The sequence below is a fragment of the Cherax quadricarinatus genome, chromosome 11, assembly GCF_038502225.1.
Source record: "Cherax quadricarinatus isolate ZL_2023a chromosome 11, ASM3850222v1, whole genome shotgun sequence".
In the NCBI taxonomy this organism is placed as follows: domain Eukaryota; kingdom Metazoa; phylum Arthropoda; class Malacostraca; order Decapoda; family Parastacidae; genus Cherax; species Cherax quadricarinatus.
This window is the reverse complement of record NC_091302.1, coordinates 4,720,630-4,728,494: the sequence shown is the minus strand read 5'-3', so window position 1 is coordinate 4,728,494 and position 7,865 is coordinate 4,720,630.

Sequence of the window (7,865 nt, the reverse complement as noted above, 5' to 3'; positions counted from 1 at the left end):
ACAACGTTGGTCAACTCTGCTCGGTAACAAACTTCATTCTATTAAACCGAGCATAGGTTACTGGCCGTCTTCTTGTCATCAGTGCCGAGGTTGGGACACCACTCTCTCCCGCCTTCGCATTGGTCACACTCGTCTTACTCATGGGTATCTCATGGAGAGGCACCCTGTTCCTCTCTGTGAGCAGTGTCAAGTTCCAGTATCGATTAGCCACATTCTGTTAGACTGCCCTCTCTATCAACGAGCACGCAGAATTTACCTCCAACATCGTCTTCGTTCTACTACTCTCTCTTTACCTTCCCTTCTTGCTGATGGACCCTCCTTTAATCCTGACTCTCTCATTGACTTCTTGACAACGACTGATTTACTCCACAAACTCTGATGATACTTTTCGCACTCCCCTCAGCCCTTTCTAGTTCAGTCTCTTGCTGCCCTTTACCCTTTCACCATCCACTGCCCCGCTGTTATCCGTAACCTATTACTCATCCATCTCCCTTTTGCCACCTGATGCCCTCGCTTCCTTCCTGCCCTGCAGCGCTGTATAGTCCTTGTGGCTTAGCGCTTCTTTTTTATTATAATAATAATAATGTCATGCAAATTCAGCTTTTGCAGATGACACCCGAATTTGCATGACAGTGTCCACCATTGACGACACCACAAGACTCCAGGCGGACATCAGCCAAATCTTTAAATGGGCCGCAGAGAACAGTATGAAATTCATTGTTGAGAAATTTCAATTACTCCGATATGGAAAACGTAAGGCACGTGCCTGATAACCCTTTGTTGGCACTGTATAATCTCAGTTACATTGAGGGCGTTCTTCCTACTTCCTGGACCAATAGTCTCATTGTGCCTATCCCTAAGCCCCAACAGCCTGATACATTTAGGCCGATCTCCTTAACTAGTTGTCTTTGTAAAACTTTTGAAAGAATGATGCTTAACAGACTGTACTACAGAATCAGAGATCAACTTTCCCCCTACCTCTATGGGTTCATGAAAGGTAAAAGTGTGCAGAACTGTATTTCCACCTTTCTCACTGCACACACCTCTACTAGTTTTACCACTTTTCTTGATCTAAAATCTGCATTTGATATTGCGAACAGAACCGTTATACTACATGAATTAGCCAAAATGAATATTGGTGGTAGCTTACTCTGCTGGATAATAGGATACCTGTCAAATAGAGTATCCTCTGTCCTTTACCAAGGCTTCAGAAGTGATTCTAAAGAAATGTCTTTAGGTACACCGCAGGGAGGAGTTCTTAGTCCCATGCTATTTAATATTCTGATTAATGCTCTCCTAAATGCTCTACCTGCCTCACCTAAACATATAGCTATAAGCTATGCTGATGATATCATGATCCATACAACAGGGCATAAGAAGATGAATACCATTCTTAATGAAGTTCAAGCAATTTGTAATCGACTAGGCCTCATAATATCTTCCTCTAAAACTAAGATATTAACAAGCAAACGACATCCCCCACCCATCTATTTGCAGGGTGAAATCATAGCTACGTTAAAACTTACAGATATCTTGGTGTAGATGTACCCTTTAACAAATCCACTATACCACAACTAAACAAGAAATGTAAAGCTAGGCTAAATGCTCTCAAAGCTGTTGCTGGCTACAATCCCAACTATGGTGCAAATGTGAGAATCGTGAGAATGATGTACATAGCCTATGTTAGGTCCTTAATTGATTATGCTGCTCCCATGTTGATATTAGCTAGAGAAAGTTCTCTCCGACCCTTGGAGCTAATGCAAAATGAAGCTCTCAGGATTATTCTTGGCTGTCCCAGATCTACAAAAGTTCTTAACATGAGGAAGGAGCTTGGTATTTCTAGTATCAGTGATAGGATTGTTGAAATTAACACTGTACTCGGTATTAGAATGTTGAGAAACGAACCAGACACTGTCACAGTGAATCTTACCAAGTGTCTAGAGGTAAACACACACAGATCTAAATGGATTGTGAAAACGTGCAATTGCATTAAGTTTTATAACCTGCATGAACTGTATCACTGTAGGCAACAAGAGCATTTCACCCCTCCATGGAAGATGTGTTCATTTAATATCACATACCTACAAGTCCCTCCCAAGAAGCTCATTGCTAGTAATCCCTTCCTTAAATCTCTTGTTAGAGCAACTGCTCAAGAAGAAATTTCTCACCTAGCTGGTAGTAACAAGTTATCACAAGTTATATACACTGATGGATCTAAACAGGAGTCTTCTGGCAGGGCTGCATCTGGAGTTTACCTGGAGAGAGTTTCGGGGGTCAACGCCCCCGCGGCCCGGTCTGTGACCAGGCCTCCTGGTGGATCAGCGCCTGATCAACCAGGCTGTTGCTGCTGGCTGCACGCAAACCAACGTACGAGCCACAGCCCGGCTGATCAGGAACTGACTTTAGTTGCTTGTCCAGTGCCAGCTTGAAGACTGCCAGGGGTCTGTTGGTAATCCCCCTTATGTGTGCTGGGAGGCAGTTGAACAGTCTCGGGCCCCTGACACTTATTGTATGGTCTCTTAACGTGCTAGTGACACCCCTGCTTTTCATTGGGGGGATGGTGCATCGTCTGCCAAGTCTTTTGCTTTCGTAGTGAGTGATTTTCGTGTGCAAGTTTGGTACTAGTCCCTCTAGGATTTTCCAGGTGTATATAATCATGTATCTCTCCCTCCTGCGTTCCAGGGAATACAGGTTTAGAAACCTCAAGCGCTCCCAGTAATTGAGGTGTTTTATCTCCGTTATGCGCGCCGTGAAAGTTCTCTGTACATTTTCTAGGTCGGCAATTTCACCTGCCTTGAAAGGTGCTGTTAGAGTGCAGCAATATTCCAGCCTAGATAGAACAAGTGACCTGAAGAGTGTCATCATGGGCTTGGCCTCCCTAGTTTTGAAGGTTCTCATTATCCATCCTGTCATTTTTCTAGCAGATGCGGTTGATATTTTGTGGCCAGAATTTGTTTTGTACTCTGATGAAGATTTAATTTCCTCATGTTTACCATATCTGAGTAATTGAAATTTCTCATCGTTGAACTTCATATTGTTTTCTGCAGCCCACTGAAAGATTTGGTTGATGTCCGCCTGGAGCCTTTCAGTGTCTGCAATGGAAGACACTGTCATGCAGATTCGGGTGTCATCTGCAAAGGAAGACACGGTGCTGTGGCTGACATCCTTGTCTATGTCGGATATGAGGATGAGGAACAAGATGGGAGCTAGTACTGTGCCTTGTGGGACAGAGCTTTTCACCGTAGCTGCCTCGGACTTTACTCTGTTGACGACTACTCTCTGTGTTCTGTTAGTGAGGAAATTATAGATCCATCGACCGACTTTTCCTGTTATTCCTTTAGCGCGCATTTTGTGCGCTATTACGCCATGGTCACACTTGTCGAAGGCTTTTGCAAAGTCTGTATATATTACATCTGCATTCTTTTTGTCTTCTAGTGCATTTAGGACCTTGTCGTAGTGATCCAGTAGTTGAGACAGACAGGAGCGACCTGTTCTAAACCCATGTTGCCCTGGGTTGTGTAACTGATGGGTTTCTAGATGGGTGGTGATCTTGCTTCTTAGGACCCTTTCAAAGATTTTTATGATATGGGATGTTAGTGCTATTGGTCTGTAGTTCTTTGCTGTTGCTTTACTGCCCCCTTTGTGGAGTGGGGCTATGTCTGTTGTTTTTAGTAACTGAGGGACGACCCCCGTGTCCATGCTCCCTCTCCATAGGATGGAAAAGGCTCGTGATAGGGGCTTCTTGCAGTTCTTGATGAACACAGAGTTCCATGAGTCTGGCCCTGGGGCAGAGTGCATGGGCATGTCATTTATCGCCTGTTCGAAGTCATTTGGCGTCAGGATAACATCGGATAGGCTTGTGTTAGTCAAATTTTGTGGCTCTCTCATAAAAAATTCATTTTGGTCTTCGACTCTCAGTCTGGTTAGCGGCTTGCTAAAAACTGAGTCATATTGGGACTTGAGTAGCTCACTCATTTCCTTGCTGTCATCTGTGTAGGACCCATCTTGTTTAAGTAGGGGCCCAATACTGGACGTTGTTCTCGATTTTGATTTGGCATAGGAGAAGAAATACTTTGGGTTTCTTTCGATTTCATTTATGGCTTTTAGTTCTTCCCGCGATTCCTGACTCCTAAAGGATTCTTTTAGCTTAAGTTCGATGCTTGCTATTTCTCTGACCAGTGTCTCCCTGCGCATTTCAGATATATTGACCTCTTTTAGCCGCTCTGTTATTCTTTTCCGTCGCCTGTAAAGGGAGCGCCTGTCTCTTTCTATTTTACATCTACTCCTCCTTTTTCTTAGAGGAATAAGCCTTGTGCATACATCGAGTGCCACCGAGTTAATCTGTTCTAGGCATAAGTTTGGGTCTGTGTTGCTTAGTATATCTTCCCAGCTTATATCGGTTAGGACTTGGTTTACTTGGTCCCACTTTATGTTTTTGTTATTGAAGTTGAATTTGGTGAATGCTCCCTCGTGACTAGTCTCATTTTGTCGGTCTGGGGCTCCATGCATACATGTCTGAACCTCAATTATGTTGTGATCTGAGTATATTGTTTTTGATATGGTGACATTTCTTATCAGATCATCATTGTTAGTGAAGATGAGGTCTAGTGTATTCTCCAGTCTTGTAGGCTCTATTATTTGCTGGTTTAAATTGAATTTTGTGCAGAGATTTAAAAGCTCGTGTGAGTGTGAGTTTTCATCAGAGCTGCCTCCTGGTGTTATTACTGCAACAATATTATTTGCTATATTCCTCCATTTTAGGTGCCTTAAGTTGAAATCCCCCAGGAGCAAGATGTTGGGTGCAGGAGCTGGAAGATTTTCCAGACAGTGGTCAATTTTTAACAGCTGTTCCTGGAATTGCTGGGATGTTGCATCCGGAGGCTTGTAGACTACCACAATGACTAGGTTTTGGTTCTCGACCTTTACTGCTAAAACTTCCACTACGTCATTTGAGGCATTAAGCAGTTCTGTGCAAACAAGTGACTCTGCAATGTACAGGCCAACCCCCCCCTTTTGCCTGTTCACTCTGTCACATCTGTATAGGTTGTAACCTGGGATCCATACTTCGTTGTCCAAGTGATCCTTTATGTGGGTCTCAGTGAAAGCCGCGAACATTGCCTTTGCCTCTGCAAGCAGTCCACGGATGAAAGGTATTTTGTTGTTTGTAGCTGGCTTTAGACCCTGTATATTTGCAAAGAAGAATGTTATCGGACTGGTGGTATTGTTGGTACTGGGGGGGGATTTTTTTTCCGGCATTAGTATCTGTATCTGTTGGTTTGGAGTGGAGGCCATCGACTGTGGTTCCACTCCAGGAATGACTGGATTTGGTGTACGATTTCTGCCATTTCCTGCCAGTTTTTTTTCCTTCCTGGCACTAAAAAACCTCTCCCTCTTGAGTGGCTGTGGCTACCCAGGTTTTCCCATGGCCTGGATGTTTTGTATCTTTTTGTCCCCTTTAGATGGTATGCCTGGCAATTTAAGTTATAGCACAGTCTTTCCTGTACTGAAGAGGTACACATTTCAGGGTGAAAAAGCTTACAGGAAGGGAGTTTGCATTTTCCTGTTTTCATATGGGCATGGCATTTTCTAGGGTGGTCATAGTTGCATGTCCCATCTGTTTTTCCAGATTTCCCATGCCAGCAGATACCAAGTGCATAGTATGTGCACAGGCTTGGTTTCCGCTTGCCTTTGGTTTCTGTGACTGTATTCCCTGTTGGTGCATGTTTCCCTGTCTTACTTCTATCCTCCCTAGCACCAACAATGGAGCTCCCACCAGTTGTTTTTTGGTAATTTATCCTCACTATTGCTATTGGAGTCCTCTTGTTTGCTATTTCCTGCGGTATTTCTAGTTTGCAATATTGGTTTTATCTTATCTTTGACTACACTTGTTTCCCTACTATGGCTCCTGTCCCCTATGAGATCATTTATATGTATTCCTTCCTGCGTATAATTCCCGACTACTCTTGTTGCCACCTCCCTAGTTAAGAACGATAATAAATTTGTTGAGTTAGGCATAAGAATTAACAACTGGGCGTCTACACTGCAAACTGAATTGTTTGCAATCCTAATGGCGCTAAAGCTAACCTATGACACTGAGCTTGACTCTATCATCATTACTGATTCTATGTCATCACTGAAGGCTCTTGACTCATATAATGACTCCAACAACATGCTCATTGCGGAAGCCAGGTATAGATACTCAAAAATTAGGGACAAAGGAATTAATGTGCAATTGCTATGGATCCCATCACACATTGGATTACTCCTTCATGATAAAGTTGATATGTTAGCCAAGAAGAGTATCGAGAAGGAGAATGTAGAATATAACTTTGGTATAACTGTGTCTAGCATTAGGAATAATATTAGGAGAGAAGTAAATAATGAAAATGATTGTTATAGGAATGCAGTTAGAAGCCTGAGTAGATCTATAACCCACTATGATAACATGAGCGTAGATAAGTATGTTTATGGAGCAACTTGCAATGTGAACAGACTGACTGATGTTGTAGTGGCCAGGCTTAGGCTTGGTTACAAGTACTTCTGGCAGTTTGGGAGACACACAGATGATGATCAAACTAAATGTAAATTATGTGATCAGGCATATGGTCACTCTCTTGAACACTATGTGCTTAATTGTCCACTTATTGAGGAATACAGAGACAGACAGTATAATAACCTATGTGACATGTCAAGATATCTTATTAATGAAAATAAGATACCAGATATACTAAGCAAATTTCCTAAATTTTCTTGTAACAGATAAGTGAACTATAGATATGTAGATATAAATCCATATGTATTCCTGTTAACCCTTTGGGGCCTAGTTCCTAGGCCTTTTGTGTATCCATATGCTCTCGCGCTACCGTCCACAGGATGGATATGGGGTGCACAATAAACTAGCCACTTCGGTGGCAAAATCTAAAAATCTAAGGAAATTAAAACTACGTCGGGAATATAAAACAAATTCCAACCACGCAACAGAGCGAAAAGTTAACGTAAAAGACTTGGGAGTCATCATGTCGGAAGATCTCACCTTCAAAAACCATAACATTGTATCATTCACATCTGCTAGAAAAATGACAGGATGGATAATGAGAACCTTCAAAACTAGGGATGCCAAGCCCATGATAACACTCTCCAGGTCGCTTGTTCTATCTAGGCTGGAATATTGCTGCACACTAACGGCACCTTTCAAGGCAGGTGAAATTGCTGACCTAGAAAATGTACAGAGAACCTTCACGGCGCGCATAACGGAGATAAAACACCTCAATTACTGGGAGCGCTTGAAGTTCCTGAACCTGTATTCCCTGGAACGCAGGCAGGAAAGATACATGATTATATACACCTGGAAAATCCTAGAGGGATTAGTACCAAACTTGCACACGAAAATCACTCACTACGAAAGCAAAAGACTTGGCAGACGATGCAACATCCCCCCAATGAAAAGCAGGGGTGTCACTAGCACGTTAAAAGACAACACAGTAAGTGTCAGGGGCCCAAGACTGTTCAACTGCCTTCCAGCATACATAAGGGATTTTACCAATAGATCCCTGGCTGTCTTCAAGCAGGCACCTAAAGTTAGTACCTGACCAGCTGGGCTGTGGTTCGTACGTCAGTTTGCGTGCGGCCAACAGTAACAGCCTGGATGATCAGACCCTGATCCACCAGGAGACCTGGTCACAGACCTGGCCGCGGGGGCGTTGACCCCCGGAACCCTCTCCAGGTATACTACTATATAGAAAGCCGCTTGTTATGCTGATCATTTCGGGCAAATTAAGTTAGTTTTGTCCCAGGATGCGACCCACACCAGTCGACTAACACCCAGGTACCTATCTTACTGATGGGTGAACATGGACAACAGGTGT